This window comes from Somniosus microcephalus, unplaced genomic scaffold, assembly GCF_052327205.1.
Source record: "Somniosus microcephalus isolate GS21.2 unplaced genomic scaffold, FLI_Smic_1.0 unresolved_chr4, whole genome shotgun sequence".
In the NCBI taxonomy this organism is placed as follows: Eukaryota; Metazoa; Chordata; class Chondrichthyes; order Squaliformes; family Somniosidae; genus Somniosus; species Somniosus microcephalus.
Genome location: NW_028225182.1, coordinates 45,890,169 through 45,911,270, shown reverse-complemented (window position 1 = coordinate 45,911,270; position 21,102 = coordinate 45,890,169). Strand labels below are relative to the sequence as shown.

The window sequence follows — 21,102 nt, the reverse complement described above, 5'->3', positions numbered from 1 at the left end:
TTCTCTACCCCAGAGGGCTGTGGAGGCTCAGTCATTGGGTATGTTCAAAACAGAAGTCAGTAGATTTCTGACTGGTAAGGGCTTCAAGGGATATGGCGATAGGGCCGGTGAATGGAATTGAGGCAGGAGATCAGCCATGATCTCATAGAATCCCCTACACTTGCTTAAAAATCTGTCCCATTACCTCTTTTTACCAGTTCTGACGAAAGGTTATCGACCTGAAACGTTAACTCTGTTTCTCTCTTCGCAGAAGCTGCCTGACCTGCTGAGTATCTCCAGCATTTTCTGTTTCAATTCAGATTTCCAGCATCTGCAGTATTTTCTCAGTTCGCATTTCTTTCATTGTGCAAAACAAGGTTATCGCTCAATTAATGACGCTTTGAAAGCAACATAAAAGTTTAACCAAATAAATACCGCCCAACGTGGGGCTCGAACCCACGACCCTGAGATTAAGAGTCTCATGCTCTACCGACTGAGCTAGCCGGGCCTGTTAGAGCTGCATTTCATTGTCGCTGATTGCAGTCAGGTACCTGGTGGCTCCGGCCCGGTCACAACAGCATGTCTGAGCCGCGTTTCTGCAAACTGCGAAACAAGTTCTCCAGAACCCCAAGGCGTATAAGGAACTCAAGCAGCAAAATCCCTTTCATTAACCACAGGGGTTCAGGCAATTTTCTGATCGCAAAGCGCTTTAGTCTTTGCAATATCTCTTGTCTATTTCCCGGAGATTCCCGATTCTGTCTTTCTCTCTGGCTCTGTTTATTGTGTCTGTGGCCACCTGCGGGTTGATTTTGAAGGAATACCTGTGTTTGTGTCTGCTTGTTACGTTAAACAAATGAGGGCATCAGGCGCTTCTGTGCATGACAATGAGGAATCAAGGGAAGGCAGGAGGAATGAAACAGTGTTTGTGGAACGTGTGCATATAAAAAAAGCGCGGGTTAAGCAGAGGTTTCTGTAGTGTAGCGGTTATCACGTTTGCCTCACACGCGAAAAGTCGCCGGGTCGAGCCCGGGCGGAAACTTTATTTTTCTGTGAAATAAATTTAACAGGTTTCTTGTGTCAGAAGCAACGAACAATTTAAAGCAGACTCCTAAAATACACGGTGCGTAAATTCTTATAGGGTATAAATCTTCGTCAATGAATAAACTTTCACAAATTATTAAAGTTAAATTTCTCAACTTTCGACTGTCCCTTACTGTGAGCATTTCTTTCATTCTGCAAAACAACGCTTTCGGTTAATGAATGTTGATTAAAACAATTAAACCACTAAACTACCAGAACACACATTAAAGAGTTGATCACAATTGCTGATATTTCTTATCTTTTTTCTGGTGTTTTTTCAGCTCTTGGTCCTTTTCAGCTCCTGACTGCGGATATTCTTCTGATTAAACGTGAACAAACTGAAATATCTCGCAGCCCCGGCCTCGGTTAGTACCAACAGATCTAAGCCGCATTTCAGGCCTGAAAACAAACCCATTAATTATTCGCTTTTCTCCAGCTCCAGAGCTCAGATTGTTACTGCCCATCCCTGGAGCTGCAAGATACCAGGGATCCGGGACAAACCTCCCCATACACCGAGCACAAGCTCAGGAAAACCCCGGGGGAGATGATATCCCGGCCACTGAGCCTTCAACAGCATTGAACAAGCACCCGGACGGAAACGTTCTTCATGTGGAAGTGATGAGATGCAAAAATTAACTCAACAAGTCAGGATGGCCGAGCGGTCTAAGGCGCTGCGTTCAGGTTGCAATCTCCTCTGGAGGCGTGGGTTCGAATCCCACTTCTGACAGTCTTTACTTTTAATTACCACGCGGAACTCATTTATTTTCACACCACTGTCAAGCACTTTGGGACATCCCTTAAAAGTGGGATTCAGCAGTTCACCTGCTCCATTCACATAGAAACATAGAAGATAGGAGCAGGAGTAGGCCATTCGGCCACTCGAGCCTGCTCCGCAATTTAATGAGATCATGGCTGATCATCCACATTCAGTACCCTGTCCCTGCTTTCTCCCCATATCCCTTTATCTCTTTAGCCTTAAGAAATATATCGAACTCCTTCTTGAATATATTTAATGAATTGGCCTCAACTGCCTTCTGTGGTACAGAATTCAACAGGTTCACCACTCTCTGGGTGAAGAAATTCCTCCTCATCTCAACCCTATGTGGCTTACCCCTTATCCTTAGACTGTGACTGCTGGTTCTGGATTCCCGCACCATCGGGATCATTCTTCCTCCATCTAGCGTGTCTTGTCCTGTTAGAATTTTGTAAGTTTCAATGAGATCCCCTCTCGTTCTTCTAAACTCTAGCGAATATAAGCCTAATCATCTCAATCTGTCTTCATACGTCATTCCTGCCATCCCATGTATCAGTCTGGAGAATCTTCGCTGCACTCCCTCCATGGCAAGAACATCCTTCCTCAGATAAGGTGACCAAAGCTGCACACAATACTCAAGGTATGGTCTCACTAAGGCCTTGTACAACTGCAGCAAGACATCCTTGCTCCTGTACTCGAAACCTCTCACTGAAAAGGCCAACATTTGCCTTCTTAACCACCTGCTGCACCTGCAGGCTTACCTTCAGCGATTGGTGCACACGGACACCCAGGTCTCATTGCAGTTCCCCTTTTCCCAATCTATTGACATTCTGATAATAAGCTGTCTTCCTGTTTTTGCCACCAAAGTTGATAACCTCACATTTATCCACATTATACTGCATCTGCCATGCTTCTGCTAAATCACCTAACCTGTCCATATCATACTGGAGGTTCTCTGCATCCTCCTCACAGCACACATGCCAACCCAGCTTTGTGTCGTCTGCAAACTTGGAGTTATTACATCTAGTTCAACCTTCTAGATCATTAATATATATTGTGAGTAGCTGGGGTCCTAGCACGTATCCCTGCCCTACCCCACTAGTAACTGCCTGCCACTTGGATAAAGGCCCGTTTAGACATACTCTTTGCTTCCTGTCTGCCAACCAGTTCTCTATCCAAGTCAGTATCTTACACCCGATCCCATGTGCTTTAACTTTGCACGCCAATCTATTATGTGGGACCTTATCGAAAGCCTTCTGAAAGTCCAAATACACCACATCCACTGGTTCTCCCTTATCTATTCTACCAGTTACATCCTCAAAATTTTTTAAGATTTCCATCTGACCTGGTACTGAAAGTGGAGACGGTTCCACAGTGTAGCAGTTATCACGTTTGCGGAATCATTTTGTTGGAACTTGCTCCTTCTGCTTGTCCAGGGGCGAGATTGCTCTCCTGTGTGAGGAAATAACAACTAAGAACAAAAGAATTAGGAGCTGGAATAGCCCATATATTGTGTAAAATGAGATATGGGTAACAGTTAACAGTTAACATGCAAAGCACAAAACCTGCTGACAAGGGTGGTGCTGTTGCTGTTTGGCGAACCGACCTCTACCTAGCGGAAGCTGTACGCCAACTCTCCAACACCTCATCCTACCTCCGCCTGGACCATGACCCCACTACCGAATATCAAGTCACGATTTGCAAGACTGTCACTGACCTCGTATGAGAAGAGATTGAGTAAACTAGGCCTGCAATCTCTTGAATTCGGAAGAATGAGAGGGGATCTCATTAAGCATGCAAAATTATTATAGGGTTTGATCGGTTGGATGCTGGGAAAATGTTTCCCTTGGCTGGGGAGTCTAGAACCAGGGGCCACAGCCTCAGGATAAAGGTTAGGCCATTCAGGACTGAGAGGAGAAGAAATTTCTTCACACAGAGGGTGGTGAATCTTTGGAATTCTCTACCCCAGAGGGCTGTGGAGGCTCAGTCATTGGGTATGTTCAAAACAGAAGTCGGTAGATTTCTGACTGGTAAGGGCTTCAAGGGATATGGCGATAGGGCCGGTGAATGGAATTGAGGCAGGAGATCAGCCATGATCTCATAGAATCCCCTACACTTGCTTAAAAATCTGTCCCATTACCTCTTTTTACCAGTTCTGACGAAAGGTTATCGATCTGAAACGTTAACTCTGTTTCTCTCTTCGCAGAAGCTGCCTGACCTGCTGAGTATCTCCAGCATTTTCTGTTTCAATTCAGATTTCCAGCATCTGCAGTATTTTCTCAGTTCGCATTTCTTTCATTGTGCAAAACAAGGTTATCGCTCAATTAATGACGCTTTGAAAGCAACATAAAAGTTTAACCGAATAAATACCGCCCAACGTGGGGCTCGAACCCACGACCCTGAGATTAAGAGTCTCATGCTCTACCGACTGAGCTAGCCGGGCCTGTTAGAGCTGTATTTCATTGTCGCTGATTGCAGTCAGGTACCTGGTGGCTCCGGCCCGGTCACAACAGCATGTCTGAGCCGCGTTTCTGCAAACTGCGAAACAAGTACTCCAGAAGCCCAAGGCGTATAAGGAACTCAAGCAGCAAAATCCCTTTCATTAACCACAGGGGTTCAGGCAATTTTCTGATCGCAAAGCGCTTTAGTTTTTGTCAATATCTCTTGTCTATTTCCCGGAGATTCCCGATTCTGTCTTTCTCTCTGGCTCTGTTTATTGTGTCTGTGGCCACCTCCGGGTTGATTTTGAAGGAATACCTGTGTTTGTGTCTGCTTGTTACGTTAAACAAATGAGGGCATCGGGCGCTTCTGTGCATGACAATGAGGAATCAGGAGAAGGCAGGAGGAATGAAACAGTGTTTGTGGAACGTGTGCATATAAAAAAAGCGCGGGTTAAGCAGAGGTTTCTGTAGTGTAGCGGTTATCACGTTTGTCTCACAGGCGAAAAGTCCCCGGGTCGAGCCCGGGCGGAAACTTTATTTTTCTGTGAAATAAATTTAACAGGTTTCTTGTGTCAGAAGCAACGAACAATTTAAAGCAGACTCCTAAAATACACGGTGCGTAAATTCTTATAGGGTATAAATCTTCGTCAATGAATAAACTTTCACAAATTATTAAAGTTAAATTACTCAACTTTCGACTGTCCCTTACTGTGAGCATTTCTTTCATTCTGCAAAACAACGCTTTCGGTTAATGAATGTTGATTAAAACAATTAAACCACTAAACTACCAGAACACACATTAAAGAGTTGATCACAATTGCTGATATTTCTTATCTTTTTTCTGGTGTTTTTTCAGCTCTTGGTCCTTTTCAGCTCCTGACTGCGGATATTCTTCTGATTAAACGTGAACAAACTGAAATATCTCGCAGACCCGGCCTTGGTTAGTACCAACAGATCTAAGCCGCATTTCAGGCCTGAAAACAAACCCATTAGTTATTCGCTTTTCTCCAGCTCCAGAGCTCAGATTGTTACTGCCCATCCCTGGAGCTGCAAGATACCAGGGATCCGGGACAAACCTCCCCATACACCGAGCACAAGCTCAGGAAAACCCCGGGGGAGATGATATCCCGGCCACTGAGCCTTCAACAGCATTGAACAAGCACCCGGACGGAAACGTTCTTCATGTGGAAGTGATGAGATGCAAAAATTAACTCCACAAGTCAGGATGGCCGAGCGGTCTAAGGCGCTGCGTTCAGGTCGCAGGTCTCCTCTGGAGGTGTGGTTTCGAATCCCACTTCTGACAGTCTTTACTTTTAATTACCACGCGGAACTCATTTATTTTCACACCACTGTCAAGCACTTTGGGACATCCCTTAAAAGTGGGATTCAGCAGTTCACCTGCTCCATTCACATAGAAACATAGAAGATAGGAGCAGGAGTAGGCCATTCGGCCACTCGAGCCTGCTCCGCAATTTAATGAGATCATGGCTGATCATCCACATTCAGTACCCTGTCCCTGCTTTCTCCCCATATCCCTTTATCTCTTTAGCCTTAAGAAATATATCGAACTCCTTCTTGAATATATTTAATGAATTGGCCTCAACTGCCTTCTGTGGTACAGAATTCAACAGGTTCACCACTCTCTGGGTGAAGAAATTCCTCCTCATCTCAACCCTATGTGGCTTAGCCCTTATCCTTAGACTGTGACTGCTGGTTCTGGATTCCCGCACCATCGGGATCATTCTTCCTGCATCTAGCGTGTCTTGTCCTGTTAGAATTTTGTAAGTTTCAATGAGATCCCCTCTCGTTCTTCTAAACTCTAGCGAATATAAGCCTAATCATCTCAATCTGTCTTCATACGTCATTCCTGCTATCCCATGTATCAGTCTGGAGAATCTTCGCTGCACTCCCTCCATGGCAAGAACATCCTTCCTCAGATAAGGTGACCAAAGCTGCACACAATACTCAAGGTATGGTCTCACTAAGGCCTTGTACAACTGCAGCAAGACATCCTTGCTCCTGTACTCGAAACCTCTCACTGAAAATTTGCCTTCTTAACCACCTGCTGCACCTGCAGGCTTACCTTCAGCGATTGGTGCACACGGACACCCAGGTCTCATTGCCGTTCCCCTTTTCCCAATCTATTGACATTCTGATAATAAGCTGTCTTCCTGTTTTTGCCACCAAAGTTGATAACCTCACATTTATCCACATTATACTGCATCTGCCATGCTTCTGCTAAATCACCTAACCTGTCCATATCATACTGGAGGTTCTCTGCATCCTCCTCACAGCACACATGCCAACCCAGCTTTGTGTCGTCTGCAAACTTGGAGTTATTACATCTAGTTCAACCTTCTAGATCATTAATATATATTGTGAGTAGCTGGGGTCCTAGCACGTATCCCTGCCCTACCCCACTAGTAACTGCCTGCCACTTGGATAAAGGCCCGTTTAGACATACTCTTTGCTTCCTGTCTGCCAACCAGTTCTCTATCCAAGTCAGTATCTTACACCCGATCCCATGTGCTTTAACTTTGCACGCCAATCTATTATGTGGGACCTTATCGAAAGCCTTCTGAAAGTCCAAATACACCACATCCACTGGTTCTCCCTTATCTATTCTACCAGTTACATCCTCAAAAAATTTTAACATTTCCATCTGACCTGGTACTGAAAGTGGAGACGGTTCCACAGTGTAGCAGTTATCACGTTTGCGGAATCATTTTGTTGGAACTTGCTCCTTCTGCTTGTCCAGGGGCGAGATTGCTCTCCTGTGTGAGGAAGTAACAACTAAGAACAAAAGAATTAGGAGCTGGAATAGCCCATATATTGTGTAAAATGAGATATGGGTAACAGTTAACAGTTAACATGCAAAGCACAAAACCTGCTGACAAGGGTGGTGCTGTTGCTGTTTGGCGAACCGACCTCTACCTAGCGGAAGCTGTACGCCAACTCTCCAACACCTCATCCTACCTCCGCCTGGACCATGACCCCACTACCGAATATCAAGTCACCATTTGCAAGACTGTCACTGACCTCGTATGAGAAGAGATTGAGTAAACTAGGCCTGCAATCTCTTGAATTCGGTAGAATGAGAGGGGATCTCATTAAGCATGCAAAATTATTACAGTGTTTGATCGGTTGGATGCTGGGAAAATGTTTCCCTTGGCTGGGGAGTCTAGAACCAGGGGCCACAGCCTCAGGATAAAGGTTAGGCCATTCAGGACTGAGAGGAGAAGAAATTTCTTCACACAGAGGGTGGTGAATCTTTGGAATTCTCTACCCCAGAGGGCTGTGGAGGCTCAGTCATTGGGTATGTTCAAAACAGAAGTCGGTAGATTTCTGACTGGTAAGGGCTTCAAGGGATATGGCGATAGGGCCGGTGAATGGAATTGAGGCAGGAGATCAGCCATGATCTCATAGAATCCCCTACACTTGCTTAAAAATCTGTCCCATTACCTCTTTTTACCAGTTCTGACGAAAGGTTATCGACCTGAAACGTTAACTCTGTTTCTCTCTTCGCAGAAGCTGCCTGACCTGCTGAGTATCTCCAGCATTTTCTGTTTCAATTCAGATTTCCAGCATCTGCAGTATTTTCTCAGTTCGCATTTCTTTCATTGTGCAAAACAAGGTTATCGCTCAATTAATGACGCTTTGAAAGCAACATAAAAGTTTAACCAAATAAATACCGCTCAACGTGGGGCTCGAACCCACGACACTGAGATTAAGAGTCTCATGCTCTACCGACTGAGCTAGCCGGGCCTGTTAGAGCTGTATTTCATTGTCGCTGATTGCAGTCAGGTACCTGGTGGCTCCGGCCCGGTCACAACAGCATGTCTGAGCCGCGTTTCTGCAAACTGCGAAACAAGTTCTCCAGAAGCCCAAGGCGTATAAGGAACTCAAGCAGCAAAATCCCTTTCATTAACCACAGGGGTTCAGGCAATTTTCTGATCGCAAAGCGCTTTAGTTTTTGTCAATATCTCTTGTCTATTTCCCGGAGATTCCCGATTCTGTCTTTCTCTCTGGCTCTGTTTATTGTGTCTGTGGCCACCTCCGGGTTGATTTTGAAGGAATACCTGTGTTTGTGTCTGCTTGTTACGTTAAACAAATGAGGGCATCGGGCGCTTCTGTGCATGACAATGAGGAATCAGGAGAAGGCAGGAGGAATGAAACAGTGTTTGTGGAACGTGTGCATATAAAAAAAGCGCGGGTTAAGCAGAGGTTTCTGTAGTGTAGCGGTTATCACGTTTGCCTCACAGGCAGAAAGTCCCCGGGTCGAGCCCGGGCGGAAGCTTTATTTTTCTGTGAAATAAATTTAACAGGTTTCTTGTGTCAGAAGCAACGAACAATTTAAAGCAGTCTCCTAAAATACACGGTGCGTAAATTCTTATAGGGTATAAATCTTCGTCAATGAATAAACGTTCACAAATTATTAAAGTTAAATTACTCAACTTTCGACTGTCCCTTACTGTGAGCATTTCTTTCATTCTGCAAAACAACGCTTTCGGTTAATGAATGTTGATTAAAACAATTAAACCACTAAACTACCAGAACACACATTAAAGAGTTGATCACAATTGCTGATATTTCTTATCTTTTTTCTGGTGTTTTTTCAGCTCCTGACTGCGGATATTCTTCTGATTAAACGTGAACAAACTGAAATATCTCGCAGCCCCGGCCTCGGTTAGTACCAACAGATCTAAGCCGCATTTCAGGCCTGAAAACAAACCCATTAGTTATTCGCTTTTCTCCAGCTCCAGAGCTCAGATTGTTACTGCCCATCCCTGGAGCTGCAAGATACCAGGGATCCGGGACAAACCTCCCCATACACCGAGCACAAGCTCAGGAAAACCCTGGGGGAGATGATATCCCGGCCACTGAGCCTTCAACAGCATTGAACAAGCACCCGGACGGAAACGTTCTTCATGTGGAAGTGATGAGGTGCAAAAATTAACTCCACAAGTCAGGATGGCCGAGCGGTCTAAGGCGCTGCGTTCAGGTCGCAGTCTCCTCTGGAGCCGTGGGTTCGAATCCCGCTTCTGACAGTCTTTACTTTTAATTACCATGCGGAACTCATTTATTTTCACACCACTGTCAAGCACTTTGGGACATCCCTTAAAAGTGGGATTCAGCAGTTCACCTGCTCCATTCACATAGAAACATAGAAGATAGGAGCAGGAGTAGGCCATTCGGCCACTCGAGCCTGCTCCGCAATTTAATGAGATCATGGCTGATCATCCACATTCAGTACCCTGTCCCTGCTTTCTCCCCATATCCCTTTATCTCTTTAGCCTTAAGAAATATATCGAACTCCTTCTTGAATATATTTAATGAATTGGCCTCAACTGCCTTCTGTGGTACAGAATTCAACAGGTTCACCACTCTCTGGGTGAAGAAATTCCTCCTCATCTCAACCCTATGTGGCTTACCCCTTATCCTTAGACTGTGACTGCTGGTTCTGGATTCCCGCACCATCGGGATCATTCTTCCTGCATCTAGCGTGTCTTGTCCTGTTAGAATTTTGTAAGTTTCAATGAGATCCCCTCTCGTTCTTCTAAACTCTAGCGAATATAAGCCTAATCATCTCAATCTGTCTTCATACGTCATTCCTGCCATCCCATGTATCAGTCTGGAGAATCTTCGCTGCACTCCCTCCATGGCAAGAACATCCTTCCTCACATAAGGTGACCAAAGCTGCACACAATACTCAAGGTATGGTCTCACTAAGGCCTTGTACAACTGCAGCAAGACATCCTTGCTCCTGTACTCGAAACCTCTCACTGAAAATTTGCCTTCTTAACCACCTGCTGCACCTGCAGGCTTACCTTCAGCGATTGGTGCACACGGACACCCAGGTCTCATTGCCGTTCCCCTTTTCCCAATCTATTGACATTCTGATAATAAGCTGTCTTCCTGTTTTTGCCACCAAAGTTGATAACCTCACATTTATCCACATTATACTGCATCTGCCATGCTTCTGCTAAATCACCTAACCTGTCCATATCATACTGGAGGTTCTCTGCATCCTCCTCACAGCACACATGCCAACCCAGCTTTGTGTCGTCTGCAAACTTGGAGTTATTACATCTAGTTCAACCTTCTAGATCATTAATATATATTGTGAGTAGCTGGGGTCCTAGCACGTATCCCTGCCCTACCCCACTAGTAACTGCCTGCCACTTGGATAAAGGCCTGTTTAGACATACTCTTTGCTTCCTGTCTGCCAACCAGTTCTCTATCCAAGTCAGTATCTTACACCCGATCCCATGTGCTTTAACTTTGCACGCCAATCTATTATGTGGGACCTTATCGAAAGCCTTCTGAAAGTCCAAATACACCACATCCACTGGTTCTCCCTTATCTATTCTACCAGTTACATCCTCAAAAATTTTTAACATTTCCATCTGACCTGGTACTGAAAGTGGAGACGGTTCCACAGTGTAGCATTTATCACGTTTGCGGAATCATTTTGTTGGAACTTGCTCCTTCTGCTTGTCCAGGGGCGAGATTGCTCTCCTGTGTGAGGAAATAACAACTAAGAACAAAAGAATTAGGAGCTGGAATAGCCCATATATTGTATAAAATGAGATATGGGTAACAGTTAACAGTTAACATGCAAAGCACAAAACCTGCTGACAAGGGTGGTGCTGTTGCTGTTTGGCGAACCGACCTCTACCTAGCGGAAGCTGTACGCCAACTCTCCAACACCTCATCCTACCTCCGCCTGGACCATGACCCCACTACCGAATATCAAGTCACCATTTGCAAGACTGTCACTGACATCGTATGAGAAGAGATTGAGTAAACTAGGCCTGCAATCTCTTGAATTCGGAAGAATGAGAGGGGATCTCATTAAGCATGCAAAATTATTACAGTGTTTGATCGGTTGGATGCTGGGAAAATGTTTCCCTTGGCTGGGGAGTCTAGAACCAGGGGCCACAGCCTCAGGATAAAGGTTAGGCCATTCAGGACTGAGAGGAGAAGAAATTTCTTCACACAGAGGGTGGTGAATCTTTGGAATTCTCTACCCCAGAGGGCTGTGGAGGCTCAGTCATTGGGTATGTTCAAAACAGAAGTCGGTAGATTTCTGACTGGTAAGGGCTTCAAGGGATATGGCGATAGGGCCGGTGAATGGAATTGAGGCAGGAGATCAGCCATGATCTCATAGAATCCCCTACACTTGCTTAAAAATCTGTCCCATTACCTCTTTTTACCAGTTCTGACGAAAGGTTATCCACCTGAAACGTTAACTCTGTTTCTCTCTTCGCAGAAGCTGCCTGACCTGCTGAGTATCTCCAGCATTTTCTGTTTCAATTCAGATTTCCAGCATCTGCAGTATTTTCTCAGTTCGCATTTCTTTCATTGTGCAAAACAAGGTTATCGCTCAATTAATGACGCTTTGAAAGCAACATAAAAGTTTAACCAAATAAATACCGCCCAACGTGGGGCTCGAACCCACGACCTTGAGATTAAGAGTCTCATGCTCTACCGACTGAGCTAGCCGGGCCTGTTCGAGCTGTATTTCATTGTCGCTGATTGCAGTCAGGTACCTGGTGGCTCCGGCTCGGTCACAACAGCATGTCTGAGCCGCGTTTCTGCAAACTGCGAAACAAGTTCTCCAGAAGCCCAAGGCGTATAAGGAACTCAAGCAGCAAAATCCCTTTCATTAACCACAGGGGTTCAGGCAATTTTCTGATCGCAAAGCGCTTTAGTCTTTGTCAATATCTCTTGTCTATTTCCCGGAGATTCCCGATTCTGTCTTTCTCTCTGGCTCTGTTTATTGTGTCTGTGGCCACCTCCGGGTTGATTTTGAAGGAATACCTGTGTTTGTGTCTGCTTGTTACGTTAAACAAATGAGGGCATCGGGCGCTTCTGTGCATGACAATGAGGAATCAGGAGAAGGCAGGAGGAATGAAACAGTGTTTGTGGAACGTGTGCATATAAAAAAAGCGCGAGTTAAGCAGAGGTTTCTGTAGTGCAGCGGTTATCACGTTTGCCTCACACGCGAAAAGTCCCCGGGTCGAGCCCGGGCGGAAACTTTATTTTTCTGTGAAATAAATTTAACAGGTTTCTTGTGTCAGAAGCAACGAACAATTTAAAGCAGACTCCTAAAATACACGGTGCGTAAATTCTTATAGGGTATAAATCTTCGTCAATGAATAAACTTTCACAAATTATTAAAGTTAAATTACTCAACTTTCGACTGTCCCTTACTGTGAGCATTTCTTTCATTCTGCAAAACAACGCTTTCGGTTAATGAATGTTGATTAAAACAATTAAACCACTAAACTACCAGAACACACATTAAAGAGTTGATCACAATTGCTGATATTTCTTATCTTTTTTCTGGTGTTTTTTCAGCTCTTGGTCCTTTTCAGCTCCTGACTGCGGATATTCTTCTGATTAAACGTGAACAAACTGAAATATCTCGCAGCCCCGGCCTCGGTTAGTACCAACAGATCTAAGCCGCATTTCAGGCCTGAAAACAAACCCATTAATTATTCGCTTTTCTCCAGCTCCAGAGCTCAGATTGTTACTGCCCATCCCTGGAGCTGCAAGATACCAGGGATCCGGGACAAACCTCCCCATACACCGAGCACAAGCTCAGGAAAACCCCGGGGGAGATGATATCCCGGCCACTGAGCCTTCAACAGCATTGAACAAGCACCCGGACGGAAACGTTCTTCATGTGGAAGTGATGAGATGCAAAAATTAACTCAACAAGTCAGGATAGCCGAGCGGTCTAAGGCGCTGCGTTCAGGTCGCAGTCTCCTCTGGAGGCGTGGGTTCGAATCCCACTTCTGACAGTCTTTACTTTTAATTACCACGCGGAACTCATTTATTTTCACACCACTGTCAAGCACTTTGGGACATCCCTTAAAAGTGGGATTCAGCAGTTCACCTGCTCCATTCACATAGAAACATAGAAGATAGGAGCAGGAGTAGGCCATTCGGCCACTCGAGCCTGCTCCGCAATTTAATGAGATCATGGCTGATCATCCACATTCAGTACCCTGTCCCTGCTTTCTCCCCATATCCCTTTATCTCTTTAGCCTTAAGAAATATATCTGACTCCTTCTTGAATATATTTAATGAATTGGCCTCAACTGCCTTCTGTGGTACAGAATTCAACAGGTTCACCACTCTCTGGGTGAAGAAATTCCTCCTCATCTCAACCCTATGTGGCTTACCCCTTATCCTTAGACTGTGACTGCTGGTTCTGGATTCCCGCACCATCGGGATCATTCTTCCTGCATCTAGCGTGTCTTGTCCTGTTAGAATTTTGTAAGTTTCAATGAGATCCCCTCTCGTTCTTCTAAACTCTAGCGAATATAAGCCTAATCATCTCAATCTGTCTTCACACGTCATTCCTGCCATCCCATGTATCAGTCTGGAGAATCTTCGCTGCACTCCCTCCATGGCAAGAACATCCTTCCTCAGATAAGGTGACCAAAGCTGCACACAATACTCAAGGTGTGGTCTCACTAAGGCCTTGTACAACTGCAGCAAGACATCCTTGCTCCTGTACTCGGAACCTCTCACTGAAAAGGCCAACATTTGCCTTCTTAACCACCTGCTGCACCTGCAGGCTTACCTTCAGCGATTGGTGCACACAGACACCCAGGTCTCATTGCAGTTCCCCTTTTCCCAATCTATTGACATTCTGATAATAAGCTGTCTTCCTGTTTTTGCCACCAAAGTTGATAACCTCACATTTATCCACATTATACTGCATCTGCCATGCTTCTGCTAAATCACCTAACCTGTCCATATCATACTGGAGGTTCTCTGCATCCTCCTCACAGCACACATGCCAACCCAGCTTTGTGTCGTCTGCAAACTTGGAGTTATTACATCTAGTTCAACCTTCTAGATCATTAATATACATTGTGAGTAGCTGGGGTCCTAGCACGTATCCCTGCCCTACCCCACTAGTAACTGCCTGCCACTTGGATAAAGGCCCGTTTAGACATACTCTTTGCTTCCTGTCTGCCAACCAGTTCTCTATCCAAGTCAGTATCTTACACCCGATCCCATGTGCTTTAACTTTGCACGCCAATCTATTATGTGGGACCTTATCGAAAGCCTTCTGAAAGTCCAAATACACCACATCCACTGGTTCTCCCTTATCTATTCTACCAGTTACATCCTCAAAATTTTTTAACATTTCCATCTGACCTGGTACTGAAAGTGGAGACGGTTCCACAGTGTAGCAGTTATCACGTTTGCGGAATCATTTTGTTGGAACTTGCTCCATCTGCTTGTCCAGGGGCGAGATTGCTCTCCTGTGTGAGGAAATAACAACTAAGAACAAAAGAATTAGGAGCTAGAATAGCCCATATATTGTGTAAAATGAGATATGGGTAACAGTTAACAGTTAACATGCAAAGCACAAAACCTGCTGACAAGGGTGGTGCTGTTGCTGTTTGGCGAACCGACCTCTACCTAGCGGAAGCTGTACGCCAACTCTCCAACACCTCATCCTACCTCCGCCTGGACCATGACCCCACTACCGAATATCAAGTCACCATTTGCAAGACTGTCACTGACCTCGTATGAGAAGAGATTGAGTAAACTAGGCCTGCAATCTCTTGAATTCGGAAGAATGAGAGGGGATCTCATTAAGCATGCAAAATTATTACAGGGTTTGATCGGTTGGATGCTGGGAAAATGTTTCCCTTGGCTGGGGAGTCTAGAACCAGGGGCCACAGCCTCAGGATAAAGGTTAGGCCATTCAGGACTGAGAGGAGAAGAAATTTCTTCACACAGAGGGTGGTGAATCTTTGGAATTCTCTACCCCAGAGGGCTGTGGAGGCTCAGTCATTGGGTATGTTCAAAACAGAAGTCGGTAGATTTCTGACTGGTAAGGGCTTCAAGGGATATGGCGATAGGGCCGGTGAATGGAATTGAGGCAGGAGATCAGCCATGATCTCATAGAATCCCCTACACTTGCTTAAAAATCTGTCCCATTACCTCTTTTTACCAGTTCTGACGAAAGGTTATCGACCTGAAACGTTAACTCTGTTTCTCTCTTCGCAGAAGCTGCCTGACCTGCTGAGTATCTCCAGCATTTTCTGTTTCAATTCAGATTTCCAGCATCTGCAGTATTTTCTCAGTTCGCATTTCCTTCATTGTGCAAAACAAGGTTATCGCTCAATTAATGACGCTTTGAAAGCAACATAAAAGTTTAACCAAATAAATACCGCCCAACGTGGGGCTCGAACCCACGACCCTGAGATTAAGAGTCTCATGCTCTACCGACTGAGCTAGCCGGGCCTGTTAGAGATGTATTTCATTGTCGCTGATTGCAGTCAGGTACCTGGTGGCTCCGGCCCGGTCACAACAGCATGTCTGAGCCGCGTTTCTGCAAACTGCGAAACAAGTTCTCCAGAAGCCCAAGGCGTACAAGGAACTCAAGCAGCAAAATCCCTTTCATTAACCACAGGGGTTCAGGCAATTTTCTGATCGCAAAGCGCTTTAATCTTTGTCAATATCTCTTGTCTATTTCCCGGAGATTCCCGATTCTGTCTTTCTCTCTGGCTCTGTTTATTGTGTCTGTGGCCACCTGCGGGTTGATTTTGAAGGAATACCTGTGTTTGTGTCTGCTTGTTACGTTAAACAAATGAGGGCATCAGGCGCTTCTGTGCATGACAATGAGGAATCAGGAGAAGGCAGGAGGAATGAAACAGTATTTGTGGAACGTGCGCATATAAAAAAAGGGCGGGTTAAGCAGAGGTTTCTGTAGTGTAGCGGTTATCACGTTTTGCCTCACACGCGAAAAGTCAGCGGGTCGAGCCCGGGCGGAAACTTTATTTTTCTGTGAAATAAATTTAACAGGTTTCTTGTGTCAGAAGCAACGAACAATTTAAAGCAGACTCCTAAAATACACGGTGCGTAAATTCTTATAGGGTATAAATCTTCGTCAATGAATAAACTTTCACAAATTATTAAAGTTAAATTACTCAACTTTCGACTGTCCCTTACTGTGAGCATTTCTTTCATTCTGCAAAACAACGCTTTCGGTTAATGAATGTTGATTAAAACAATTAAACCACTAAACTACCAGAACACACATTAAAGAGTTGATCACAATTGCTGATATTTCTTATCTTTTTTCTGGTGTTTTTTCAGCTCTTGGTCCTTTTCAGCTCCTGACTGCGGATATTCTTCTGATTAAACGTGAACAAACTGAAATATCTCGCAGCCCCGGCCTCGGTTAGTACCAACAGATCTAAGCCGCATTTCAGGCCTGAAAACAAACCCATTAATTATTCGCTTTTCTCCAGCTCCAGAGCTCAGATTGTTACTGCCCATCCCTGGAGCTGCAAGACACCAGGGATCCGGGACAAACCTCCCCATACACCGAGCACAAGCTCAGGAAAACCCCGGGGGAGATGATATCCCGGCCACTGAGCCTTCAACAGCATTGAACAAGCACCCGGACGGAAACGTTCTTCATGTGGAAGTGATGAGATGCAAAAATTAACTCAACAAGTCAGGATGGCCGAGCGGTCTAAGGCGCTGCGTTCAGGTCGCAGTCTCCTCTGGAGGCGTGGGTTCGAATCCCACTTCTGACAGTCTTTACTTTTAATTACCACGCGAAACTCATTTATTTTCACACCACTGTCAAGCACTTTGGGACATCCCTTAAAAGTGAGATTCAGCAGTTCACCTGCTCCATTCACATAGAAACATAGAAGATAGGAGCAGGAGTCGGCCATTCGGCCACTCGAGCCTGCTCCGCAATTTAATGAGATCATGGCTGATCATCCACATTCAGTAACCTGTCCCTGCTTTCTCCCTTTATCTCTTTAGCCTTAAGAAATATATCTAACTCCTTCTTGAATATATTTAATGAATTGTCCTCAACTGCCTTCTGTGGTACAGAATTCAACAGGTTCACCACTCTCTGGGTGAAGAAATTCCTCCTCATCTCAACCCTATGTGGCTTACCCCTTATCCTTAGACTGTGACTGCTGGTTCTGGATTCCCGCACCATCGGGATCATTCTTCCTGCATCTAGCGTGTCTTGTCCTGTTAGAATTTTGTAAGTTTCAATGAGATCCCCTCTCGTTCTTCTAAACTCTAGCGAATATAAGCCTAATCATCTCAATCTGTCTTCATACGTCATTCCTGCCATCCCATGTATCAGTCTGGAGAACCTTCGCTGCACTCCCTCCATGGCAAGAACATCCTTCCTCAGATAAGGTGACCAAAGCTGCACACAATACTCAAGGTATGGTCTCACTAAGGCCTTGTACAACTGCAGCAAGACATCCTTGCTCCTGTACTCGAAACCTCTCACTGAAAAGGCCAACATTTGCCTTCTTAACCACCTGCTGCACCTGCAGGCTTACCTTCAGCGATTGGTGCACACGGACACCCAGGTCTCATTGCAGTTCCCCTTTTCCCAATCTATTGACATTCTGATAATAAGCTGTCTTCCTGTTTTTGCCACCAAAGTTGATAACCTCACATTTATCCACATTATACTGCATCTGCCATGCTTCTGCTAAATCACCTAACCTGTCCATATCATACTGGAGGTTCTCTGCATCCTCCTCACAGCACACATGCCAACCCAGCTTTGTGTCGTCTGCAAACTTGGAGTTATTACATCTAGTTCAACCTTCTAGATCATTAATATATATTGTGAGTAGCTGGGGTCCTAGCACGTATCCCTGCCCTACCCCACTAGTAACTGCCTGCCACTTGGATAAAGGCCCGTTTAGACATACTCTTTGCTTCCTGTCTGCCAACCAGTTCTCTATCCAAGTCAGTATCTTACACCCGATCCCATGTGCTTTAACTTTGCACGCCAATCTATTATGTGGGACCTTATCGAAAGCCTTCTGAAAGTCCAAATACACCACATCCACTGGTTCTCCCTTATCTATTCGACCAGTTACATCCTCAAAAATTTTTAACATTTCCATCTGACCTGGTACTGAAAGTGGAGACGGTTCCACAGTGTAGCAGTTATCACGTTTGCGGAATCATTTTGTTGGAACTTGCTCCTTCTGCTTGTCCAGGGGCGAGATTGCTCTCCTGTGTGAGGAAATAACAACTAAGAACAAAAGAATTAGGAGCTGGAATAGCCCATATATTGTGTAAAATGAGATATGGGTAACAGTTAACAGTTAACATGCAAAGCACAAAACCTGCTGACAAGGGTGGTGCTGTTGCTGTTTGGCGAACCGACCTCTACCTAGCGGAAGCTGTACGCCAACTCTCCAACACCTCATCCTACCTCCGCCTGGACCATGACCCCACTACCGAATATCAAGTCACCATTTGCAAGACTGTCACTGACCTCGTATGAGAAGAGATTGAGTAAACTAGGCCTGCAATCTCTTGAATTCGGAAGAATGAGAGGGGATCTCATTAAGCATGCAAAATTATTACAGGGTTTGATCGGTTGGATGCTGGGAAAATGTTTCCCTTGGCTGGGGAGTCTAGAACCAGGGGCCACAGCCTCAGGATAAAGGTTAGGCCATTCAGGACTGAGAGGAGAAGAAATTTCTTCACACAGAGGGTGGTGAATCTTTGGAATTCTCTACCCCAGAGGGCTGTGGAGGCTCAGTCATTGGGTATGTTCAAAACAGAAGTCGGTAGATTTCTGACTGGTAAGGGCTTCAAGGGATATGGCGATAGGGCCGGTGAATGGAATTGAGGCAGGAGATCAGCCATGATCTCATAGAATCCCCTACACTTGCTTAAAAATCTGTCCCATTACCTCTTTTTACCAGTTCTGACGAAAGGTTATCGACCTGAAACGTTAACTCTGTTTCTCTCTTCGCAGAAGCTGCCTGACCTGCTGAGTATCTCCAGCACTTTCTGTTTCAATTCAGATTTCCAGCATCTGCAGTATTTTCTCAGTTCGCATTTCTTTCATTGTGCAAAACAAGGTTATCGCTCAATTAATGACGCTATGAAAGCAACATAAAAGTTTAACCAAATAAATACCGCCCAACGTGGGGCTCGAACCCACGACCCTGAGATTAAGAGTCTCATGCTCTACCGACTGAGCTAGCCGGGCCTGTTAGAGCTGCATTTCATTGTCGCTGATTGCAGTCAGGTACCTGGTGGCTCCGGCCCGGTCACAACAGCATGTCTGAGCCGCGTTTCTGCAAACTGCGAAACAAGTTCTCCAGAAGCCCAAGGCGTATAAGGAACTCAAGCAGCAAAATCCCTTTCATTAACCACAGGGGTTCACGCAATTTTCTGATCGCAAAGCGCTTTAGTCTTTGTCAATATATCTTGTCTATTTCCCGGAGATTCCCGATTCTGTCTTTCTCTCTGGCTCTGTTTATTGTGTCTGTGGCCACCTGCGGGTTGATTTTGAAGGAATACCTGTGTTTGTGTCTGCTTGTTACGTTAAACAAATGAGGGCATCAGGCGCTTCTGTGCATGACAATGAGGAATCAGGAGAAGGCAGGAGGAATGAAAAGTGTTTGTGGAACGTCTGCATATAAAAAAAGGGCGCGTTAAGCAGAGGTTTCTGTAGTGTAGCGGTTATCACGTTTGCCTCACAGGCGAAAAGTCCCCGGGTCGAGCCCGGGCGGAAACTTTATTTTTCTGTGAAATAAATTTAACAGGTTTCTTGTGTCAGAAGCAACGAACAATTTAAAGCAGACTCCTAAAATACACGGTGCGTAAATTCTTATAGGGTATAAATCTTCGTCAATGAATAAACTTTCACAAATTATTAAAGTTAAATTACTCAACTTTCGACTGTCCCTTACTGTGAGCATTTCTTTCATTCTGCAAAACAACGCTTTCGGTTAATGAATGTTGATTAAAACAATTAAACCACTAAACTACCAGAACACACATTAAAGAGTTGATCACAATTGCTGATATTTCTTATCTTTTTTCTGGTGTTTTTTCAGCTCTTGGTCCTTTTCAGCTCCTGAGTGCGGACATTCTTCTGATTAAACGTGAACAAACTGAAATATCTCGCAGCCCCGGCCTCGGTTAGTACCAACAGATCTAAGCCGCATTTCAGGCCTGAAAACAAACCCATTAATTATTCGCTTTTCTCCAGCTCCAGAGCTCAGATTGTTACTGCCCATCCCTGGAGCTGCAAGATACCAGGGATCCGGGACAAACCTCCCCATACACCGAGCACAAGCTCAGGAAAACCCCGGGGGAGATGATATCCCGGCCACTGAGCCTTCAACAGCATTGAACAAGCACCCGGACGGAAACGTTCTTCATGTGGAAGTGATGAGATGCAAAAATTAACTCAACAAGTCAGGATGGCCGAGCGGTCTAAGGCGCTGCGTTCAGGTCGCAGTCTCCTCTGGAGGCGTGGGTTCGAATCCCACTTCTGACAGTCTTTACTTTAAATTACCACGCGGAACTCATTTATTTTCACACCACTGTCAAGCACTTTGGGACATCCCTTAAAAGTGGGATTCAGCAATTCACCTGCTCCATTCACATAGAAACATAGAAGATAGGAGCAGGAGTAGGCCATTCGGCCACTCGAGCCTGCTCCGCAATTTAATGAGATCATGGCTGATCATCCACATTCAGTACCCTGTCCCTGCTTTCTCCCCATATACCTTTATCTCTTTAGCCTTAAGAAATATATCTAACTCCTTCTTGAATATATTTAATGAATTGGCCTCAACTGCCTTCTGTGGTACAGAATTCAACAGGTTCACCACTCTCTGGGTGAAGAAATTCCTCCTCATCTCAACCCTATGTGGCTTACCCCTTATCCTTAGACTGTGACTGCTGGTTCTGGATTCCCGCACCATCGGGATCATTCTTCCTGCATCTAGCGTGTCTTGTCCTGTTAGAACTTTGTAAGTTTCAATGAGATCCCCTCTCGTT

General features: G+C 45.1%; 12 non-coding genes across 12 annotated transcripts; 6 read left to right on the top strand and 6 right to left on the bottom strand.

Moving 5' to 3' along the window:
- Positions 1-414: 414 nt before the first annotated feature.
- On the bottom strand, positions 415-487 carry trnak-cuu (transfer RNA lysine (anticodon CUU)). The gene has a single exon. It is a non-coding gene; the product is annotated as a tRNA-Lys (tRNA).
- Positions 488-1,703: 1,216 nt separating this feature from the next.
- Positions 1,704-1,786, top strand: trnal-cag (transfer RNA leucine (anticodon CAG)). The gene has a single exon. It is a non-coding gene; the product is annotated as a tRNA-Leu (tRNA).
- Positions 1,787-4,183: 2,397 nt separating this feature from the next.
- Positions 4,184-4,256, bottom strand: trnak-cuu (transfer RNA lysine (anticodon CUU)). Its single transcript has one exon. It is a non-coding gene; the product is annotated as a tRNA-Lys (tRNA).
- A 1,217-nt stretch (positions 4,257-5,473) lies between these two features.
- On the top strand, positions 5,474-5,557 carry trnal-cag (transfer RNA leucine (anticodon CAG)). The gene has a single exon. It is a non-coding gene; the product is annotated as a tRNA-Leu (tRNA).
- A 2,389-nt stretch (positions 5,558-7,946) lies between these two features.
- On the bottom strand, positions 7,947-8,019 carry trnak-cuu (transfer RNA lysine (anticodon CUU)). The gene has a single exon. It is a non-coding gene; the product is annotated as a tRNA-Lys (tRNA).
- A 1,200-nt stretch (positions 8,020-9,219) lies between these two features.
- Positions 9,220-9,302, top strand: trnal-cag (transfer RNA leucine (anticodon CAG)). The gene has a single exon. It is a non-coding gene; the product is annotated as a tRNA-Leu (tRNA).
- A 2,389-nt stretch (positions 9,303-11,691) lies between these two features.
- On the bottom strand, positions 11,692-11,764 carry trnak-cuu (transfer RNA lysine (anticodon CUU)). Its single transcript has one exon. It is a non-coding gene; the product is annotated as a tRNA-Lys (tRNA).
- A 1,217-nt stretch (positions 11,765-12,981) lies between these two features.
- On the top strand, positions 12,982-13,064 carry trnal-cag (transfer RNA leucine (anticodon CAG)). The gene has a single exon. It is a non-coding gene; the product is annotated as a tRNA-Leu (tRNA).
- A 2,397-nt stretch (positions 13,065-15,461) lies between these two features.
- trnak-cuu (transfer RNA lysine (anticodon CUU)) lies at positions 15,462-15,534 on the bottom strand. Its single transcript has one exon. It is a non-coding gene; the product is annotated as a tRNA-Lys (tRNA).
- A 1,218-nt stretch (positions 15,535-16,752) lies between these two features.
- trnal-cag (transfer RNA leucine (anticodon CAG)) lies at positions 16,753-16,835 on the top strand. The gene has a single exon. It is a non-coding gene; the product is annotated as a tRNA-Leu (tRNA).
- A 2,389-nt stretch (positions 16,836-19,224) lies between these two features.
- On the bottom strand, positions 19,225-19,297 carry trnak-cuu (transfer RNA lysine (anticodon CUU)). Its single transcript has one exon. It is a non-coding gene; the product is annotated as a tRNA-Lys (tRNA).
- A 1,216-nt stretch (positions 19,298-20,513) lies between these two features.
- trnal-cag (transfer RNA leucine (anticodon CAG)) lies at positions 20,514-20,596 on the top strand. The gene has a single exon. It is a non-coding gene; the product is annotated as a tRNA-Leu (tRNA).
- Positions 20,597-21,102: the final 506 nt, after the last annotated feature.